The 23,026-nt window shown below is 32.5% G+C and overlaps 1 long non-coding RNA gene across 1 annotated transcript; it reads right to left on the bottom strand.

Moving 5' to 3' along the window:
• Positions 1-11,993: 11,993 nt before the first annotated feature.
• LOC126892288 (uncharacterized) lies at positions 11,994-12,393 on the bottom strand. Its single transcript, XR_007700765.1, has 2 exons — positions 12,263-12,393; positions 11,994-12,162 (listed from the first exon to the last, which is right to left on the bottom strand). It is a non-coding gene; the product is annotated as an uncharacterized LOC126892288 (long non-coding RNA).
• Positions 12,394-23,026: the final 10,633 nt, after the last annotated feature.

Consider the following 23,026-nt stretch of genomic DNA (forward strand, 5'->3'; position numbering starts at 1 on the left):
AGCAGGTGTACGATAACGCTGCTTTTAACGTACATATAATCGACGAATACCACACTTTTCACGTCGTATGTGGCATTTCTTGTGTTGCACCAAAACATGCAGTAGCTCCTAGGCAATCCATTCCTCGGATAAAAAAGAAACCCGCACCTGAGGTTCATGGAAGTCAGGGAGCTGTTCAAATAATTCATTTTAAAAGGACAAAACCTCAAGGTTTATCGGAAATCAAGATAACAGATCCGAACGAAATGTTCACACCAACTGAAACTGTGACTCCATCTGTGCCTGATCATCTGTGACTCTAAGGGAAAAGCACATTCCCGGCCTCTTAGGGCGGAATGGACTCATGGAAGCTGTCACAAGAGACATACCATACCTATGAACTAACATTTATCATTTGTACAGAAAACTAGGAGAAATTTATCAAATGACACATTCTAATAAAAAATAAACTTTTGGAATGTAAAAAGTGGGTTTTGCCGAGACCGTTAAAAATTGGCAATTTTCAACTTGTACTTTAGTCCGAACGGTTAGTCTGAAAAAAAAGTAAATAGTGATATTTGTAGATAATTTTAAGCACTTTAATTTCTGTAAACAGACTATTTACTAAAAGTTAATATTTTTCGAGATTTGAGCAAAAAAGCGGAAAAAAGCTGAAGTTTTTCGCTTTTTTCGCGATTTTTTCAATGTTCCCGCAAGAAATTTTCTCCGCAAACCTCATATTTGGGTTCAGCAGCCCAAAATCCATATACAGAGAGAGTCTGTAAAGTGGAATAAATTCAATATCTCAAATACTAATTGTTTTTTTGGAAAATGCTCAGACCCGTCGATTAGTATTTCAAATTGTCCTTTTTGACATTCAATAATAATGTATACAGGGTGTCCCAATTTAGAGATATGACGTCATCGTCGATTTTCTTAAATGGCAACACTGTCATTTTGATAGCTAATTTGATAGGGTTTGTAAAGTTATACATAACTGCAAAATATCAAATTTTTATTTTCTACCATTTACAAGATAATAGAAAATAACAAAGTTATATCTGTAATTTGGAATATATTCAATAATTAAAATACTAACTGTTTTTTTGAAAAATGCTCAGACCCGTCGATTAGTATATCAAATTGTCCTTTTTGACATATAATAATAATGTATACAGGGTGGCCCAATTTAGAGATATGACGTCATCGTTGATTTTCTTAAATGGCAACACTGTCATTTTGATAGCTATTTTGATAGGGTGTGTAAAGTTATACACAACTGCAAAATTTCAAATTTGTATTCTCTACCATTTAGATGATAATAAAAAATAACAAAGTTATGAAAAAGAAGTAATCAACTAATAATTGAATTTAATTATTTCAATAAATTAAGCAAAAACTCATAATGTTGCCCTCAATTATTGTCAAATCGTCAATGGGCAACGTTATGAGCATTTGCTTAATTGAAATAAATAAATTCAATTATTATTTGATTACTTCTTGTTCTTCATAACTTTGTTATTTTTTATTATCTTGTAAATGGTAGGGAATAAAATTTTGAAATTTTTCAGATGTGTATAACTTTACACACGCTATCAAAATAGCTATCAAATGATAGTGTTGCCATTTAAGAAAATCAACGATGACGTCATATCTCTAAATTGGGACACCCTGTATACATTATTAGTATATGTCAAAAATGACAATTTGATATACTAATCGACGGGTCTGAGCATTTTTCAAAAAAACAGTTAGTATTTTAATTATTGAATATATTCCAAATTACAGATATAACTTTGTTATTTTCTATTATCTTGTAAATGGTAGAGAATAAAAATTTGATATTTTGCAGTTATGTATAACTTTACAAACCCTATCAAATTAGCTATCAAAATGACAGTGTTGCCATTTAAGAAAATCGACGATGACGTCATATCTCTAAATTGGGACACCCTGTATACATTTTTATTGAATGTCAAAAAGGACAATTTGAAATACTAATCGACGGGTCTGAGCATTTTCCAAAAAAACAATTAGTATTTGAGATGTTGAATTTATTCCACTTTACAGACTCTCTCTGTATAATGAAATAAATCAGAACTACTCCAAAACTTTCCTAGTCAAAACACAGTTTTATTGAATCATTGTAAATGATTGCTTTATTGTTTTATTGAATCATTATTAAAAAGTTGAACCTTGCTCTTTCAATATTCTTTCATTTTGACTTGCTAAGATGTAGCATAATTTTTTTAAATTAATTTTGATCTGTTTGTCCTTTGTCCAGTGTGTGTCCTCCGTATTTATCAGTTTCAAATTTTTTAAAATTTCTGGCCAATATTGCACGTCGCTGGGATATCTTCCTAATTTGACGAAATGCCCCTGATGATGCTAAGTTAGCTAAAGTATACTTGGACCAGATTTAATAGATTCCAATTATGTATTTAAACTTGTAGGTCGAAATTATCGAATGATACAGCGAAAGAAAAATATAATTATCTTTTTTTCATGTCAAAAATTGAACAAATGATATTCTTTCGAAACATTCAGTCTCAATATTGCCTCGTCGCGTTCTCGTAACTGGCCTAGAATCCTACTCTGAGGAAGAGAGGACTCGCGCCCGAATGGAATATTTTATGCCAAGTTTTATTTTGTACGCAAACAGGTGGGCCATAAAGTCACCCGACAAAAAAATAAGAAGCAATGAGCTGCAATATATCCTCCTACCGAGTCATGATTTTATATTTTTAAGAAATTTTTGCATGAAGGGAAATCATCTGGCTTCCCCCCGAGCTTACGTCCTCCAATTAATTATTTAGGAAAAAAATGTAGTCGAGCCGAGCCAAATTTATTTTGTAAAAATTTCTTTTTTTAAGGTTTCTGCTCGATTTTGTATGACTTCAATGGAACAAAAGATTGTAAAAGAATATTATATTTCTGTATTTAATTTTCCAAATAATGTTTTATTTTTTAATAAAAAAAACGCATGAGAAAAAAGTCGAATTTAAGTACTTCAAGAGTCACAAATTATTTTTAATTAATCAGGATTATTACGCAGTTACGATAGCAGCTTTTTGTGATGTTGAGGGAGCCTTTGACATTGTTTGCTTCTAGTTTCCATGTTTATTTCGTTATTAGTGCACGGATAGACGACAATAATTATATGTTCACATGTTCAATTTTAAATTTGTATTACCACTCAATGCCAAAATTTCAATATCATTAATGGTTTCAAATATATAAAAATATTGCAATTTAAAAAAAGTTTTAATAATAATAATAATATTTATTTATTTATTTATTTATTTATTATTTATGCATATGACCTGGCCTCTAGTGACTAATCCAAGTCGTTTTTTCCTGATGGGATTACAGATATTTTTTTTATATTTTTACATTTTTTACTCAACTATTAAATCTATTTTTACAATTAACAATTTGCCATAATCTATTAATTACGTTTAACAAACAAATTGAAATAAACAATTTAAAATATTTTTGGTACTATCAACTCCCTTCTAAGTTATAAAGACAGTCCCTCTATTGTCAGAAGAGAGTTGGTAGTTTTTTTTTCATGAATTTTGTATTGAATTATTATTTTTATTTATTTATTTTATATTGAATTATTATTATTATAATTGTAAATATCTATTTTTGAATTTATATTTTATTTTATTTATTTTAACTGTATCTTACTCAACTTCATCAGGGTTGGATTATTGGTTGGCTTCTTCTATTATTATAGATTTCTTGTTGTTTTTTAGATGTTATTTGTGTGAGATTGTTTAATATGTCAAAATATTCTTCATTTTGTAATATATCTCTTATTTCAATTCTTTCTAATCTTCTTCTCATTTCTCTATGTTCTTCATTGTCTATAGTATTTTCACAATGTAACACTATATGTTCTGGTGTACCTAGTTCTCCACATTCACAATATGCATCATCTTTTAAGTTAAATCTTTCCAAATATGTTGGGTACGGTCCATGTCCTGTTAAAAAGTGTATTAAACCTTGTTTTGGATTAAAATAATTTGGAATGTTTTCTAATATTGGTATAAAATTGTATAAACGTCTAGATTTTGTTGAATTTTCCCATTCATTTTGTCTTTTTCTATTTATTATTTCTTTTAATTCTCTTTTATTTCTTATATTTAATCCTATTATTTGTATTATTTTTTCATATTTTTCTTTTTTTAGCCAATAATTACATGCTCTTTTTTGTGTTTCTAAATGCATTGGCATTACTCCAATTAAAACTGTGAGTGCCTGTGTTGCAGTTGTTCCAAATGCTCCCGTCATTCTTACAAGAAATCCTCTCTGAGCTCTATTTAATTTTTCTGCGTTTTTTTATTTATTAATCTATGTGCCCATACACTTGAACCGTACCCTACAATTGATGCAAGTATTGTACTTAGGTATATTCTCATCTGTCGGAACGAAATTCTATATTTATAATAATAATGTAATAATAATTAATTAATATACAAGGTGTCCCAAAAGTAGTGGAACGGTCGAATATTTCGCGAATTAAACATCGGATCTAAAAACTGAAAAATACGTTTTCAATAATTTTCAAAAATCTATCCAATGACATCAAACACCAACCCCCACTACACCCCCTCGAGGTGGGGTGGGGGGTAACTTTAAAATCTTAAATAGAAACCCCCAGTTTTTCTTGCAGATTTTAATGTGTTACGTAAAAGTAAGCAACTTTTATTCAAGACATTTTTTCTAACTGCGGATAGATGGCGCTATAACTGGGAAAAACGATTTATCCTGATACCATAGGTAAATTATAGAAACGGTCTAATATCTCACGAAATACACTTCCAAATGAGAAACTAAAAAACAAATTTTTAATATTTTTCGAAAACCTTTCGAATAACACCAAATGTGACCCTACAACCCACCCCCTGGGGGTGGGGTGGGGGTAACTTTAAAATCTTAAATAGCAGCCCCCACTTTTTATTACAGATTCGGATCCGTCACGAAAAATTAGGCAACATTTTTCGAAACATTTTTTAGAATTGTTAATAGATGGCGCTTTAATTGGAAAAATACGATTTATTAGCGCCATCTATCAGGAATTTTAAAAAATGTTTCGAATAAATGTTGCTTAATTTTTATGGCGAATCCGAATCTGCAATAAAAAGTGAGGGTTGCTATTTAAGATTTTAAAATTACCTCCCACCCCACCTCCAGGGGGTGGGTTGGAGGATCGTGTTTGGTGTTATTCGATAGGTTTTCGAAAAAAATTAAAAATCTGTTTTTTGGCTTCTCATTTGTAAGTGTATTTCGTGAGATATTAGACCGTTTCTATAATTTACCTATGGTATCAAGATAAATCGTTTTTCCCAACTATAGCGCCATCTATCCACAGTTCGAAAAAATGTCTTGAATAAAAGTTGCCTACTTTTACGTAACGAATCCAAATTTACAAGAAAAACTGGGGGTTTCTATTTGAGATTTTAAAGTTACCCCCCACCCCACCTCCAGGGGGTGTAGTAGGGATTGGTGTTTGATGTCATTGGATAGATTTTTGAAAATTATTGAAAACGTATTTTTCAGTTTTTTGATCCGATGTTTAGTTCGCGAAATATTCGACCGTTCCGCTACTTTTGGGACACCCTATATATAATAATAATAATAATAGTCTCCCGTTTATAGATGCCGATATGGATGTCAAGCCCAAGAAACCATCCAACATATTACAGGGGGCTGCCAGGCATTTGCTGCAACTGAATACAAGGAACGGCATGAATCAGTTGGAAAGATCATTCATCAAGAGATAGCTATCAAACTGGGACTTCTCCAAACGGACCATCTCCCATATTATCAATACGTCCCCGAGAGTATGCTTGAGGATGGCAACTACAAGCTATACTGGGACCGCACTGTGCTCACAGACCAAACAGTGGCACATAATAGACCAGATCTCGTACTAGTTAATAAATTAACAAGACAAACAACACTAATTGATGTGGCGATACCTAACAACAATAATCTACGTAGTAAATTTACTGAAAAGATCGCCAAGTACAGAGATCTGGAAATTCAAATACGGAGGCAATGGAGAATGCAAAGTACCCAGACAATACCGATTATTATAATCTACTACTGGAGTCATTCCGAAGACCCTCATCGAAAGCATAAAAAAGCTGGGTCTGAATGAACATCTTTATAAGACCATGCAGAAAGCTGTACTACTCGCGACGGCCAGAAATGTACGAAAATGTTTGGGAGATACACCTGCATACCAAGTAACCTAGGGCTCGATAACACGGAAAGAGTCCCACCAGAGCTCAATCCTTTTGATACCGTAGGTATCTGGGATGAGTCAATTTTCCCCTTAGAGGGAGTGTGAGCCGTATGGCTAAATCTGTCTCCCGTTTTATACCGCTCACATGGCTTTGAGAGTATAGCAGGGTAGTCTGCTATATCTAGGGCCTACGGTATAAAAGGAAGGTAACAGGGCCAGTGCTACGCTTCAACCGCCTATTATTACCCCTGGTTTTACCCAAGGTACTCATTTTATTCAGGCTGAGTCGACCTGGGGCCTATATACATTTTAAAAATGTCTTCTTGCCGGCAGTAAGATTTGAACTCCGGACCACCGGCACGCGAGCCAAGTACACTACCGCTTAGCTACGCCGGCCCTAAAAATCCGGATAAAAAATGTTTAATCCGGATTAAAAAATGCCAAAATGAGAAAATACACAAGAAAATAAAATTGCATAAAAAACTCATGATTATTTCCAATTTACTCGTAATTCCAAATGCAAACTAGAGATGCATCTGGCTTCCTCCCGAGCTTACGTCCTTCAATTAATTATTTAGGTAGTCGAGCCGAGCCAGATTTATTTTGAAAAAGTTTCGTTTTTTAAGGTTTCTGCTCGTTTTTGTATGAGTCAAATGAAAGAAAAGATTTTAGAAGAATATTAGATTTCTTTTTTAACATTTTAAAGGTAAATCTCTGTAGTTAGCTGTATACCATAGTTATAGAAAAAGTCAAACAATAAGGAATTTACGTAATTTTCTCCTTGTTGCCATATTCTAGATTTGAAAAAATATATAGGGAATGATCAGAAAGCGTGCCATTCCTGTTACATGCCATTCTATGACGTACATTTCATTGGCTAGAATTAGTGACGAGTTTATTATTAGGTATTATATTTGGTGAGGTTGTAAATTTAACTAACATCTGTCATAATATTGGAGGTTAAATATAATTTTACAAAAGTTTTTTGCATAAGAACTGACTGACTTGATGAAAATAATGCCGCTTTCTGCTTTTTTCTTTTTGAAATGTAAACATTAAACCCTCGTCGTTATAATACTAATAGAAATAAATAACTTCCCACTTGAAATTTCCTTTTTTTTGTATAATTGATACGATCCATTTGATTCGACCGGTTTGGAATGCTTAGTTTAGAAAAAATAGTTGATTAAATCGAAAATGACATTATTCTAATTTGAAAAAAATTCATTTTTCTTAAATTAACCTAAAAGTGTTAATGATACCAAAACAAAAAAAATCAAAATTTTCAGTGAAAGAAATTCTACAATTAACATTTAAAATATTTTTTCATATTATGAATACTTTTAGATTTATTTAAGGAAAATGCATTTTTTTTTTAATTATAAAAATGTTATTTTCGATTTAATCAACTATTTTTCTAAACTAAGCATTACAAACCAGTCAAATTACATGGATCATATCAATTATACCTAAATTAAGTTAATTTCAAGTTGGGAAGTCGGAAAAACGATTATAAAACGAGTTTTTTCAATGAAAAATGCATAGTTTCAATCGCAAATAACTTGGAAAGTGTCAATTTTGAGAAAAAAATTTATACAACAAAATTTACTTAGAATTGGCCACTCTATCGATTTCCATAGTTATTTTGGTTAAAAACTTTCATCCCCTTGATGGGGTCGCTTTCACCCCCAGGGCAAAAGCGCAGTTCGGGATAGGGTAGATTTTGACAAAAGTTATAATTACATACTACCTCAATCCAAATTTTCAGTAGTAATTGCACAAGAGCTCCAAAATTATTGAATTTTCCCGAGTAACACTTTGACAGTTTTATGAAATTATGTCTAAAGTGTCACGAGGGCAAAAATTCTATATTAATTTTAGAGATCGAGTGCAATTTGTTGCGATTATTTCATGAATAAAACTGTTCAAATCCACAATTGTATTGTAATTTATTTATGTAGGAACAAATTAGTACAAATAAACAAACAGTTGTTATAAATATTAATTTGACGGTTGAAAGTCATCACTTTTATAATTTTTAAAACATTAATTGTCATTAATGTCACTGAATGTATTTTTTCGTAGCAACGAAGGGCATCTGACGTAATATACTTAACGACGGGAGATTATCAAAAATTATCGGGTATAATATCACAAGAGAGTGAGAATAAATTGAAAATAATGCGACAGCTCTTAGAAAATTTGTTGTCTGGTAATAGACACGAGAGCCCGCAAGGCTCGAGTGGCTATTGCCCAATGACAACAAATTTGAGTAAAAATGAAGCATTATTTTCTTATTTATTTTTACTGTCGTTTGATATTCGTAAGATTATTTTTTAATACGTATATTATGGATATTTTCTTAAAAGTGACAGTTGTCAAAACTAGGAAACTGGTTGTCATTAAACAGAAACAATCTACTTAAAAAAATTATATCGGTAATTTTCTACAGTAGATAATTCTCGGTATAATTTTAATCTGATTGGACAGAATTAAACACGTGATCAAATATCTTACTATACGATTGGAAGTTAAAATCATTAAAAAATAATCGATTTAATTTAGATTTCTGTAGCTTTCTATTCTTGGTTCTCTAAATTCCACGAGAAAATGGCTGTTGATTGGACTATTGTTGTTTGTTGTTTGTCGATGTCTGTATACTAACACTTGATACATAAACCACAATATTCTATCTCGCATAAGGTCCTCATGGTATATTAAAGAGACGTTAATTAAGACTCATAATTAGAAGGCAATTACTGCAACTGTTTGGACAGTAAATAGTGACCACCGCGAAGGTCTCCACCAGAGGGTCAATATTTGGCAAGGAAGTTTGCGTATATTACTCCAAGTTCATTGTTTTGGAGGTCTGAGAGGTGATGGCTTGCTTATGTTGTATTACATGATGGAATATGTTGCTTTACATGTAAACATTAATTATAATTTAAAACAAACATTTAATCATGAGAGTTTGGGTTCAGGTCAGAAATATATACAACTTAATTTAAGAAAAATACATCATTGTACAAAATAAACATTCCAATTCCAAATTATATGCTTGAAGACTTTCCGACTGCATTTATTTGGACTAGTTTCATCGAAATTTGGCTACTTTAGATAATAATAAAGTTCTTATACACCGGATTTGTTGTTTTGTTGTTATTGATCGAGATTATTTGTTGCCCTTAATATGTTTACTTTTTCATCGAAGCATTTTTAATTCAGAGAACAGCATTTAAATGACAACTTACATCACAGGACTACCCTGAATAAATTAAAAATGAGTTTAACTATTTTTAATGGGAAATATGCCACAATTTTACTAAAAAAATTATTTTATTAACGTTTCGACGTCCAAATCGAATGCCGTTGTCAAAATAAAAAAAAATATTAATAATGAATTAAACAAAAATGTTTTTGGCCAGTAAAAAATTCTTCGAATAGTTTATTTAATCTGACTCATTTATATCGGCAATTCAGACATATATTATACATTTTAAAGTAGACGACTTTAAAATGATATTGTCAATATTTATGAGTTGCTTCCTGGGACGACTTTACTGAAAGATAATCCATTCGATTACATGAAATCAACCCCAACTCAGGAATATTCGTCACAAAAAAATCATATAATGTGATCTGTCTTTAAAAAGACAACCACATGCATTAATTTTTTTTTGTGACGGCTATTCTTGAGTTGGGGTTGATTTCATGTAATCGAATGGACTATCTTTCAGTAAAGTCGTCCCTGGAACGCAACTCCCGAATGATAAATATTGGCAATATCATTTTAAAGTCTTCTACTTTAAAATGTATAACATATGTCTGAATTGCCGATATAAATGAGTCAGGTTAAATAAATTATTAGCAGAATTTTTTACTAAGTAACAATATTTTTGTTTAATTCATTAATATTTTTTGAATTTTGACAACGGCATCCGATTTGGACGTCGAAACGTTAATAAAACTATTTTTTCAATTTAATTGTGGCTTATTTCCCATTAAAAACAGTTAATTACAAAAATGCTACAAGAAAATAGCTTCAGAACAACATTAAAAATTAAATGAAAACGTTTTAGGTGGGATACAGTCAATTTTAAAATTTCAAAAAATTCAAAAGTATAGTTGAGGCTTGGAAACCATGTATATTTTTAATAAGTTCTTAGGTTGTGTGTACATAAACTCAAAATATATTTTTTTCCGAAAAAAGCCTATAATTTTTTTTTGAAATTGCTGCAGATCTATTTTTTAGTTTGTGTATTTTATCAAAAACTATTTCTATTTTTTTCCAGATTTTACTTTAAAGTGCGCCACTTCAATAAACCTGAAAAACTGTTTTTATGGGTTTTTGCGAATTTTGCCTGTTTTGTAGACCTCAAAATAGATCAAATTCAGGTTTTGTTTTTAGGTTATACCTATATGAATTTAAGTAACTGAAACCCTAGGACACTCAAAAATGGGAGAAACATCTTTAAACCACTCAAAAACGTGGTGTATGACTCAGCTACGACCCTATACAAATATCTTGAATTGTATTGATCTATTTTGAAGTCTATAAAATAGGAAAAATTCCCAAATACCACTAAAAAACAGTTTTTCACATTCTTGAAGGTAGAAAAGAAAGAAAGACGACTAAAAGAAGGCTTAGAAGGAAATAAGTCCTTACAAAAAAAGAAAATAGAGCTGTAGTCATCTCCAATAAAAATGTATCTAATAGAAAATGTTGTAAAAACTCAATATTTACGCGTTTAAATTTTTCGAAATTTTTAAATTAACCTCATGTCACCTAAAAAAATAGAATACCAAAAATTACGGTTTTAAGGGTATGGGAAGGGGAAGAGGGTGACGGGATACAATTTCGCTGAGTTTTATTTTTCAATCACATAGAACGAAAAAAACAATTAAATTCTGGAAATGAGGACATTTTGCATATCTTAAAGGGGGTTATAGAATAATCTTCTAAAAATTAAAAACTGCATCGTTTTTAAACATGGACGATATTAGCAACAGTTTCTTTCTTTCGAATTCACTTTACTTCACTTAACTGTAACTTTACTTAAACAAAAACATTTGATTCTTAAACAAGAATGCCAGGGAAGGAATAGTTTACCACAAGCTAAATTCAGGAAATAAAAAGCAAAGGCCAAAGTAGAAGAGACAATGAAGCAAAAGTATAATAAATTAGTAAACGTTGGTAGTTGAGAGAGAAATCAGAAGACAAAAACTGTATAAAATTAAAATGACAAAAAAGCCTATATCAGAGTACGAGACGAGAGCTCCAATATTTCTAATTCATGAGGTAATTGTTTTTTTGTCACATAATGTGACATATATGTTCTTAACCCGCCAGTGGCCGATATATAAGATTTTCACTCACGGTTTCAGAAAATTGCGCACAACTTTTTTTCTGGGAAAATATACGCCTTCTAGTCCCCTACCTATCCTCCCTCGACAATCTAATAGACTCGTCCGCTCAGATAGTGACTCAGTTTACTTAGTATCACCCACAGATCACCTACCTCCTCTAGATGTTTCACGATAACGCTTTGGTTAAATATGAAAAACAGCGCTCCATGCCGCTTGTATCGGAACTAATGCAAGCGGGAATTTTAAAATGTAATTTTGGTGGGAAGAAAATGTTAGGTTAAAATATTTGTATAGTTGAAAAAAAAATAATTTGGTTTTAAAATATGCAAATTATTTTTAATTTCAAATATACAAAATACCATTTGGGAAAAAATAAGACGTGACAACATATTTTTATTTATTTATTTAATACCAGCAAAACCACTTTGTATATACTTTTTTACAAATCGTATCTTTACAAATGAAATTATTAATAGTTATCTTCCAAATACTTCTACAAAAGGGTATCTCAAATGATTGAAACATGTGTGCATCTCTACTTGTTGAAGGACTTTCAACTAAAACAAAAAATTAATATAATTGATTTGATAATAACCATATTCATTTCACGTAAAATAATTTTTATTAATTATATTATTTTCAGTAGGGGTTACTTACTTGGTGTTACATTCGTTTGCTTCCCTACACCACTAACTGTGTTACTTGTTCTCTAATAACAAATACTTGTTGAACTCACCATGCAAATGTAAGCTAGGAATTTGATCTTCCTAGGGATCTTCAAATCACATTCGTTTGGTTTCAAAAACTGTATTTGAATCCATTTTATCTAAATCAGGATTTTTTATTATTGCTAACAATCAGATAAACATTTACTGACATAAAGATTAAAGATAAAGGCATAGGCATACTGACATGATTAATTGATGATTAATGATGACAATTGACAAATTATAATGACACTCAGACTCAGTGATATAGAAGAAATCTTCACTCCAGGTGCATGGCGACATCTCAGAAAACGTATCATTACTAAAAATGACATTTAGTTTAGGATGACCTTGAGATACCTGCGTGAAACATCTAAAGAGAGTTAAGTGATCTGTGGTATCACCATATTGTTGAGTCAGTGCGCTTTATGTGAGAGATTCTCTCATCAAGCGACCACCGGCGTCACCAACTGTGTATAAAAATTAATTTTATTTTTCCCCTTAAAACCTGAAATAATATCCTTTTAGGATGTAATAAAAGGCGCCGTGGATGTGGTCGATGATATGAAAATCCTGTATTCTGTTTCACGGGTTAGTTGTAAATGGTCACTTAGGTACCATATATTTTTCAATGCTAAATATTGGCGGCATTACTAGTCACATTTTCTATAAAGATAATAATAATAAAACAGAAAAACGTCGTGTCTTTTTTAAGAAAATCGTTTTATCGTTGATGAAACCTCACCTTTTTTGTAAAGTTTTGTAAAGAAAGGCAAAAGTTGGATATGTGAAAGAAAATCACAAGCGCGACCACTCGCGTAACAATTTACCTAGCAACCAATGCCGGGTAAATAAACGGTTTTTTAATATTCGCAAAAAGTGACTTCCTGATTACTGTATAGTTATCAGTGATCACAAACATACTTGAACAAATTCTCCCTATGGTCCAACTATGAAAAATTTTTAACTATAACTACATTCGCAATCCCGTATTCCCACTTTTCCCCATAGAAATGTTTCGCCTGAGGGCTGTTATATAATTCCGCTGTCGTTCAAACCGTTCACATACGCACTCTATTATATGTGGAGAACATGGATTCTCCATCAGAGGGCACCACTTTCCAGTAAAAAGAAGAAACCGAGCGCGGCGGTGAATTTTCAACCCAACTTTCACATAACGTAATATATATCCCGACTAATTGTGTAGCCACCACTAAACAGAGAAGGATCTGTTAATACAATTGCCGAAGTTACTGTTAGATTTCATTACAACAACAATCGAAGCAACACAAAAACAATATTACAAATATTGTATCGTTCGTTTTAATGTGAGTATAAAAATCAGACTCTATTTTCATCTACATAATATACAAGGTATTTACTTACTTATTTTATGTTTATTTCTTTGCTACATTGCAGTAATATTTTAGAATTATTAGAAGGAAAAGGGAATCCAGGCCATAGAAGAATGTCGTGGATGCGGAATTTGAGAGAGTGGTTTGGCTGCACCACTAATGAACTTTTTAGGTCAGCTGTAAACAAAGTCAGGGTAGCCTTGATGATTTCCAATCTCCGATAGGAGTGTCACAAGAAGAAGAAGAAGTAATATTTACTATAGTATTACAAAGAACCTTATGTTTTTAATTCTTACTATATTTATCACATATTATTCATATTAACACATATTTTTATATGACTAGTTATTTATTTATTTATTCTAGCTGGAATAAGCAACAAACTGTCAGTATTGACAGTCCGTTGGGAATGAGACATGCATACCGTTGCAGCTTTGCCATACTTATCGCTTTTACCCGTTTATAGGGACGACCAACAAACTGTCTGACGTCACAACCGATTCAGTCCGTTGAAAGAATAATTTAAATTCTGCAGTTTTTAATTGCTTATATTTATTTCATAATAATAAAATATGAGGTTTTTTTGTAAACTGGTGTTGTTTTAACAGCATTAAATAACGTTTATCAGTAATATTTCTGGAATATAATTTTTGTGCAAGTTCCCTATTGCAGATAGGCTTTCTTAAATTATACAGGATAGACAAAGGTTTATTGTTTTCGGGCACAGGACAGAAATATTTGACTATGACCTTAGCAAGGAAAAGGGATACGAGAAAGAAAAAGAGAAAAGTAATAGTGAATTGAAAGACAATTTACGTTTCATTTCGATTCAGAGGCAATGCACAATCTACAGACAGCTGTTTCTATTTAGAACTTCATCAGTGTAGATGAGTGCCTGCCTCTGAATCAAAACGAAACGAGATTGACTTTTTAAGGGGAATTTCAAAAATAGATTGAACTCCACCATTAGAGCTTTGCCGCGACATCTATTAAAGAAAATAGGAAAGTCCCAGATACAGAATCCATTATTATAGAAAAATAATAATAATCTGGTAACCACGACAGCTAAAAATGGATTTATCAGAAGCTAGAGAAACTAGAAAGAAAAGAAAAAAATCATAAAAATATTAAAGTTTACCACGGAAAAAACACAGAACCTCAGCTTTCTATATTGACTTGAGCCATACTGAACTAGTCACCTGAACTTATCTCCGGCAATTAACCAAACCACAATAATCAAATCACAAACCCTTTTGATGATTTTAATTCTTAACATTCCACTTTGCTTCAACTTGTCCTGGAGGGAATGGCTTTTCTATCGGCCCACCTTGATGAAACCCATCTATTTTCGTTTCTTCAAAGTTTCAGTGCATAGTAAAGGCAGCTCTATGCAGAAAAACTATCGCCTCGTCCAACTTCAAGGTGTAAGAAATATCAAGGTGTTATCCAGAGGGGAAGTATCCTTGGTAAGGTATCCGTGTATCCGTGTGCGGTAAGGGCACACTGTCCCACTGGATTAATCAATACGACCCATTTCGGGGAAAGAAATAAATAAAGAAAAGAGAAAAAAGAAAAACTCGAAAGAGAAACCAACGAGAACCAAAAAGAAAGCAAAATAAAGCAAGAAAACAGAAGAGGAGGAGACAACAAGAGAGATGATGAAAGAAGAGAAGAGTCTGGAGAACTGAGTAGAGAAATAAGAGGGGGATGAGAAATAAAGGAAAGATATGAAAAAGGAAAATAAAGCAGAAAGAAAAATCCAGAAAGATGGAAAAAAGATGAGAGAAGAAGACCAAGGAAAAGAAAATAATAAGATTAGAAGTAGAAGAAAAGAGAGCGTGTAGCCTAGATACCGAAAGCTCCGATGATGTGTGGCAAACACAGTGGCCAAAGAGCAGAAATAAGAAAAAGAAAAGGTTAGTTTTGGCTACGTCCAGCCCGGAGGGAGTGGCGCAATCCACCGACAACAGATCAAAGTTGGAATGCCTTCATGAAATCCTTAGGTAAACCTGTACCGTAGTTATGAGAGTTGTGCTGAATTCTCAACTAGGAATTAAGAAGGAAGCAGAAAATCTCAATGTTTGATTACCTTGATGAGATAAAAATAAATAAAGGAGAGGTTCGGAGGAAGTTCGTGTGTATACCTAGAGACACACAAACCAATATGGAACCAGTCCAAAAAATGAGAAATGGGGGTCCAAGCAGACCTGGAGATCCCATAAGTAATCAAAAAAGAGTCGAGGTAATTAACGGTAGAATGACAAGCGGGGATGATATATATAACTCAACGAGGACTGGCCGGAGGAGGTCTTCACGAATACTGTGGTCAAGGAAGGATATCTTATTGAAAGAGCAGGGGACGTGGCAGTATTCGTTACAAAAAAACGAAGAGGTTAATACGGCCATGGAAAAATTATAGGTTATATTACCAAAACTGCCCACTACTCCGGCGGAAGCAAATGAGAGGTTTGGGGACCATGAGGGTGACAATATCTGCCAACAAGGATGTAGAATGAATAAATAATGAGAAATACAAATTTAAGTTTCTCCTAAACAGGAAGGAAACACCAGTGACCATAAACCTCCTCAAGGTCAATAGAAAGCTAGTAAAAAAGATGGAAGAGATGGGAAGAAACGGAGTCAAGATCCTCACTCCAGATACCCTGAGGACATAAATAACAAGAGTTTAGAGTGACATGGTTCTGCAATGCTTCAGGAAAACTACCAAATGTCCGAAGTTTGAAGACACTATAGCCATCTAAGATGAAGTCAAAGTACAAAATAACTGGAAGGAAATCCTTTCACTCCAACGAGGAGCCTAACTCTGAAGACAACAATTTAACTTGTAGAACATCAACAATTTGCTACAATGAATCATTGCAAAAGCGACATCATTTTTCTGCCTTAAGTTCTATTTTTATTAGATTCAATGTAACTCTAAATGATGCAGCTATCAAACATAACAACAACCCCAAATATCTAGACGTCACACTTGATAGAACACTCACCTTCAAAAGCCATCTTACAAACGCAGCCGGTAAACTGAGAACAAGAAACAATATAATAACAAAACTTGCTGGAACATCTTGAGGTGTTTCTGCAGATACTCTTCGAACCTCTGCTCCAGCTTTGGTTTTTTCAGTGGCAGAATATTGTGCACCAGTATGTGCACCAGTGCAAACCATGAGAATAATCACTGGAACAAAAAAATCAACCCCAGTGAGATGGCTGTCTACTGTGAGCAATATTGCTCCACCAGATCTACACCGTACAGCAGCATTAGTAAGAGAGTACCAGAAAATTGTAGCCAACATACAATTACCAATCCATCAAGACATACCAGACATCTCAAAAGAGCACCAGCGACTGAGGTCTAGAAATCCTCCAATCAGATCTGCCCGAACAATTGGTATATGATATATGCCCTATGATATATAAAGGCAATGGTCCACAAGATGGATGCCAACAATAGCAGCAGACTATATTCAGATATCCATCCCAACCCAGGGTTTCATCGGATCGGGTGTCCACTTGGGCGAGGCTTAAATCGCATACGTACCGGACATGGTAAATGTGCTGATTCTCTGTTTAAATGGGGGCGTGCAAAAAGTCCACCGTGCGATTGTGGATCACCTAGACAGACCATAAGTCATTGTGTTTCAGATTGCCTAAATCGTGCCTACCGTGGAAACCTCCAGGACTTTGCGGAATGCTCCCCAGAAGCAATTGAATGACTATGTAAATTGGACATTAATATTTATGGTAGGGGAGCCCAAGCGGGGATTTTTGCAGTTACTCGAGCGCGTCAGATTAGCATATGGGGAGAAACCTGGTACTCTGCAGATGTACCTCTACCATATATTGGCTCTTAACACAGGGGAGTTCGTTAAGGGGGGCCCGAAAAAAAAAATCTATCCTTAAAAAAACTCGAAATTGTCAGATTAAGATACGGTAAGTTAAGTACATGCAAAAGAGTGTATATTTCAAAAATCTGACGATTTGAGCCGGGCGTACGAAAATGGGTGAGTCTCAAAGTTTTACAAGAAAAAAGCGAATAATTCGCGAAATGATTGACAGATCGAAAAACTAAAAAATATGTGCTCAATATTTTTGAAAAATCTATCGAATGGCACTAAACACGACTCCCCATGAACGTGGGGTGGGGGGTTACTTTAAAATCTTAAATAGGAGCCCCATTTTTTATTGCAGACTTGGATTCCTTACGTAAAAATAAGTAACTTTTATTCGAAACATTTTTTCGAATTATGGATAGATGGCGTTATAATCGAAAAAAACGATTGTTGGAAATGGAAAATTAAATTGAAAAATGGTAAGCGCCCACTAAAATGGAAAACTTTATTTAACTTTTTTTGGTTTTAGGAGCTACTCTTCACAACCCAATAGGTCCCCAAAGCGCTCGAGTGACTGCACATTTAGCATACTTTGCTCCCCTACCATTAGGTTCATTCATTATATTTTAGTGTTTGAATAATATATTATATTTGTGTATTTATCGTACTGTGAATAATATTTATACGCTAAACTAAATAAAATTAGATTCAGTTATATCCGAAAGTAAAATCCAGCTAAACTATGCCACTTGTTGTAAAATAGAAGGATTAGTTTGAGTCCTGTCCTGACTGTGAGTGATAAATGTGAGTTACAGCTAAAAGGCCTTCAGGCATGTCCATCGAGTCCGAATAGCAATGCTTTAATTTCACTAAATTAACAAAAACTGCTATTGAAACGAACGGACTATCATTAAAAACTTTGCACACAGTAAATTGTATTTGTTGCTAATACTGTTAAAATAATATTTATATTATATATTCACTAGTGCAGGATTATTTCTGATATTTATAAAATGGAAACAGTTTCCATTAAAATCCCTAGTTAATTTATGCATGAAATTTAATTAAATTACTTCAACTAAATCCTATCGGCCGCGCCAGTTTTTTTATATACGAGTTCCATCGAATTGCCAGGTATTAATAAATTGCGGAATAAACATATTTAACTGTTAAATTTGGCCATGAATCGTATTCAATATTTTAGAACACATTATTTAACCATTCCTTGTGACTATAAATAAAACTGACCTGGGCCGAATTTAATTTAATTATGTTTGTACAAAATAATTATGTAATTGTATAAAAGAGAAAATTTATAGTGGATCCATATATAAACACAATGTGTCCAGAAACTCTTCTCCTAAAGTAAACCGAAGATAGTGGACGTGATTCTATGTCGATTTAAACTATATTGTTTTAATAAAAAAATGCTTATCAAAAATCACAAAAATTTAATGAAAAATCATTTGTAGAAGGTATAAAATCCTTTAAAGGGCACACAATTTTTTCAATTCGGTTGATCACAAGCTGAGACATACATGCCATCCAATAGTCTTCATCTAGAACAGGAGTTCCCAAACTGGGGGGCGCGCCCCCTCCTGGGGGGCGTGAGGACATATCAGGGGGAGCGCGAGACAAGTTGAATATTAAATTAAGTTTAGTTATTTTTCTAAAATTTAAAATTAACCGCTTGTTAAACTGTGTCCGGTAACGCAGAGTAAGCAAAAGTTATCTCAAATACCTCTTTTTGACAACACTGTGAAACGCCGCATTGATGATATTATGACAGAAGACATACAAAAACAGGTAGTTGATACAGTAAAATAATCGCCATTTTTTGCTATTCAGCTAGACGAGAATATTGACATAGCACAATGTTATCAGTGAATTGTTTATGTTTGGTATATTCAAAACGAAAGAATGAAAGACGAGCTATATTCTACAGAGTTGGAGACTGGAGACCACTACAAAAGCTATTAATGTTATGACAGCAGTGTGAGAGTTTTTTGACAAACATAAACTCTCTTGGCAAAAACTGATCAGTTTATGTACAGATGGCGCACCTTCAATGCTTGGTTTTCGCTCAGGCTATTTGCAATACATTGTTTTATACATCGACAAGCCTTGGCAGCAAAAACCCTTCCAAATGAACTTATGGCTGTCTTAAAGTTGTGTATTAAAGTAGTGAAGTACATAAAAAAACAGTGCGTTGTAAGTGATCACAAAACACTGCTACTTCACACAGAAGTACGATGGCTCTCAAAAGAAAACATGTTGGCAAGATTATTTGACCTTTGAGATGAAGTAATCACCTTGGAACATCAAAAGCAAAATGAGCTAAACATGGCCTTCAAAAAACATTGCACCCAAGTAATATTGGCTTATTTGTCAGACATCTTTGACTCGTTGAACAGCGTTAACCTAAAACTGCAGGGTGGAGATTCAAATATAGTAGTTACTCATTGTGATGGAGACTTAGTTACTCAACTTTGGAGGCGTAAAATATCAGCAAACCCCTGGAATTATTCAAATTTCTCTACAGTGTAGCCAATTTCAGAAGAAACACGCTTCAAGGACATTTATGAAGGATCAAGTTTAAAAATCCAAATATCAAACCATTTGGAGAGCATAATTGAAGAGTTCCAGAAATACTTCCCAAACACTTGTGTCAATTTTATTTACAGAATGTCAACTGATCCATTTCATGTAAACATAGACTCCTTGCCTGAATCACTTCAAGAAGATTCCTCTGCCAAATACTTTGTTATAATGGACAAACCTTCATTTTGGTTAAAATATTTCAAAGTGCATCTTAGTTTATCACGGGAAGCTCTTCATTTATATTTGCCTTTTTCAACACTTGTGACAATTAAAACAAAGTATCGGAATAAACTTGATGTTGCTAGTGACTTTTTGTGCTGTGCACTTACTAAAACTCAGCCACGAATAGGCATACTAATAAATAAAATGCAAGCACATCCATCTCACTAACCAACCTAATCGATTTTAAAATCTTTTTATATACTTGGCTTGGTTGGTGTCACGAACTCCGCAAATTTTGTAATCCATTTTAAAAATAGTTCTAGGCTGCCTAGATACCTGAAATTTTCAGGATAGCTTAGAACTAGCTAACAATGCAATATTTAACTGCTATTATACAGGGCGATTAATTATTAGTGGGGTGAAGCTCCGTAGATCCGTTATAGTAATGTATAGCGATAAAACTTAATAACAAAAATAACAAAAATTATAGCGAACTTTGAGCTTTATATTACAAAATTAGTTAGAATGTTACAGGGTGTTCGATAACATAGTGGCAGACCAAACTTATGTTTTTTTAAATAGAACACCCTGTATTTTATTTTATATTCGAAACCTTCGTAACTTTTCGATTACAAAAATATAAAGTTTTGGTATATTATACGGGGTATTTACAAAGTTATAACCAATTTTATATGAAAATCGTAACAAGTTTAACTACCTGTATAAATAAAAGCAAGCAAAAGGTCAATGGTTTATTGACGTCATATTTTTTTAATTATTGTCAAAATTTTCGTAAATGTTTGTTTTGCTAATTTTCTTTATATTGAATACAGGGTGAGTCAAAACGCAAGTACATTATTTTCTCAGTAATTTTAAATAGAACACCCTGTATTTTATATCATTATCGAAAAGTACCATTACCATACTATAATTTTTGTATAACATTCCCTATGTGTAAATTCATTAGTTTTCAAATTTCAAATTTTAAGTAAGCCATTACTGAATAATTGTCTAAAACTTACAAATTACGATTACTGATTATCAATCTGTAATCAGAGTTGGAACAATTTTTGTTATTAACTTTTATTACTATCTATTACTTATAATGGATCTACAAAGCTTTACTGACCAATCACACTGTATGGATAAATCGATATTTTTTTTCATTTCAAACTATTTTAAAAATGTGACTAATGCAATGATATTTTAAATTACGTTAATAAATCGATATCTACAAATTGATGGTGCCTCAGTGGCATTAGACTGCAGATCGAGAGGTCCCCAGTTGGAACCCATCTGTTGCGTATCTTTTTTTAATTGTTTTAATGAATAATTAAAACTTTATATACTTTTTTTTTGAGTGAATTTGATGGCCTTGGCCGAGCCAATTAGCCAGACATTTTGTTATTTTAAAAACAAACAAATTTGATTTTTCAATCAGAGGAATTTTTTCTGTATTTCTAACTCTAAATACATAACAAACTAACATTATTATCTACAATTATTATCTAAATAATACTCTATTTTGGTTGTTCATTTTTTTTGTAAATTTTTATTTTTTTTTTGTATTTTTTAGCATTTTTTTTATATTGTTAATTTGTTTTTTTTATTAATTTTTTTATTGTAACTTTATATACTTAAAATTATATATACCATTTTAAACAACAGTGGTATTTTAAAAAATACTATTTTATACTAGTGTAATTTTTTATTGTAACTTTATATACTTAAAATTATATATACCATTTTAAACAACAGTGGTATTTTAAAAAATACTATTTTATACTAGTGTAATTTTTGGACTCATAATTATAAATAACAGTTAATACACATACCAAAAATTCATATTTAATAAGTTAATTATTCTTTCCAAATATGTTGTGTCCTACATATGTACATTTACAATAACAAAACCGTGACATTATCAAAAGTACTTTTCTACTCTGTCATATTATGTATAAACTTTTAGTTTGTGAAAACTGTCATTATAGATAGCAGTGCGTGAAAGATTTAAAGTGTGCGTGAAGTAACAATGTATTTTAAATGGGATTTACTTTTTCGCACTCTTTTTAACTTTCGCGTTGTCATGGTGACAATCCTTAACTTTCGCGATGCCATGGTGATGACAATATGAGCAATGAATTACAACAAAAGTTTTGACAGTTTTGTGGTTTGAAAGTAGTTAGAATTTTTAAATGTCAAAGTTAAATGAATTCCAGTGACGAAGAGTTACAGCTTTTTTATTTATTTATCGTAGATAAAATATTGTATGAAATTGTGCGTGAAGTACTTTTTGCGAACTTACGCGATTTATAGCACTCGCTCCGTTGTCGCTCGTGCTCTAAAATTCGCGTGCGTTCGCAAAAAGTATACTTCACGAACTGTTTCATAAATAACTATTATCTACTCTGTCATATTTTGTATAAGTTTTTAGTTTGTGAAAACTGTCATTATAGATAGCAGTGCGTGAAGAGTTTAAAGTGTGCGTGAAGTAACAATGTATTTTAAATGGGATTAACTTTTTCGCACACTTTCAATGGGTTTTTTGGCACACTTTCATATAATCAAATATCCTTAACTTTCGCGTTGTCGTGGGGATGACAATATGAGCAATGACTTACAACAAAATTTTTGGCAGTTTTGTGGTTTGAAAGTAGTTTGTAGTAAATGTCAAAGTTCTAAAAATTGTAGAATAGAAATGAATTGACGAAGAGTTACAGTTTTTATATTTGTTTATCGTAGATA

The sequence above is a fragment of the Diabrotica virgifera genome, chromosome 9 (genome assembly GCF_917563875.1).
Source record: "Diabrotica virgifera virgifera chromosome 9, PGI_DIABVI_V3a".
Taxonomy (NCBI): Eukaryota; Metazoa; Arthropoda; class Insecta; order Coleoptera; family Chrysomelidae; genus Diabrotica; species Diabrotica virgifera.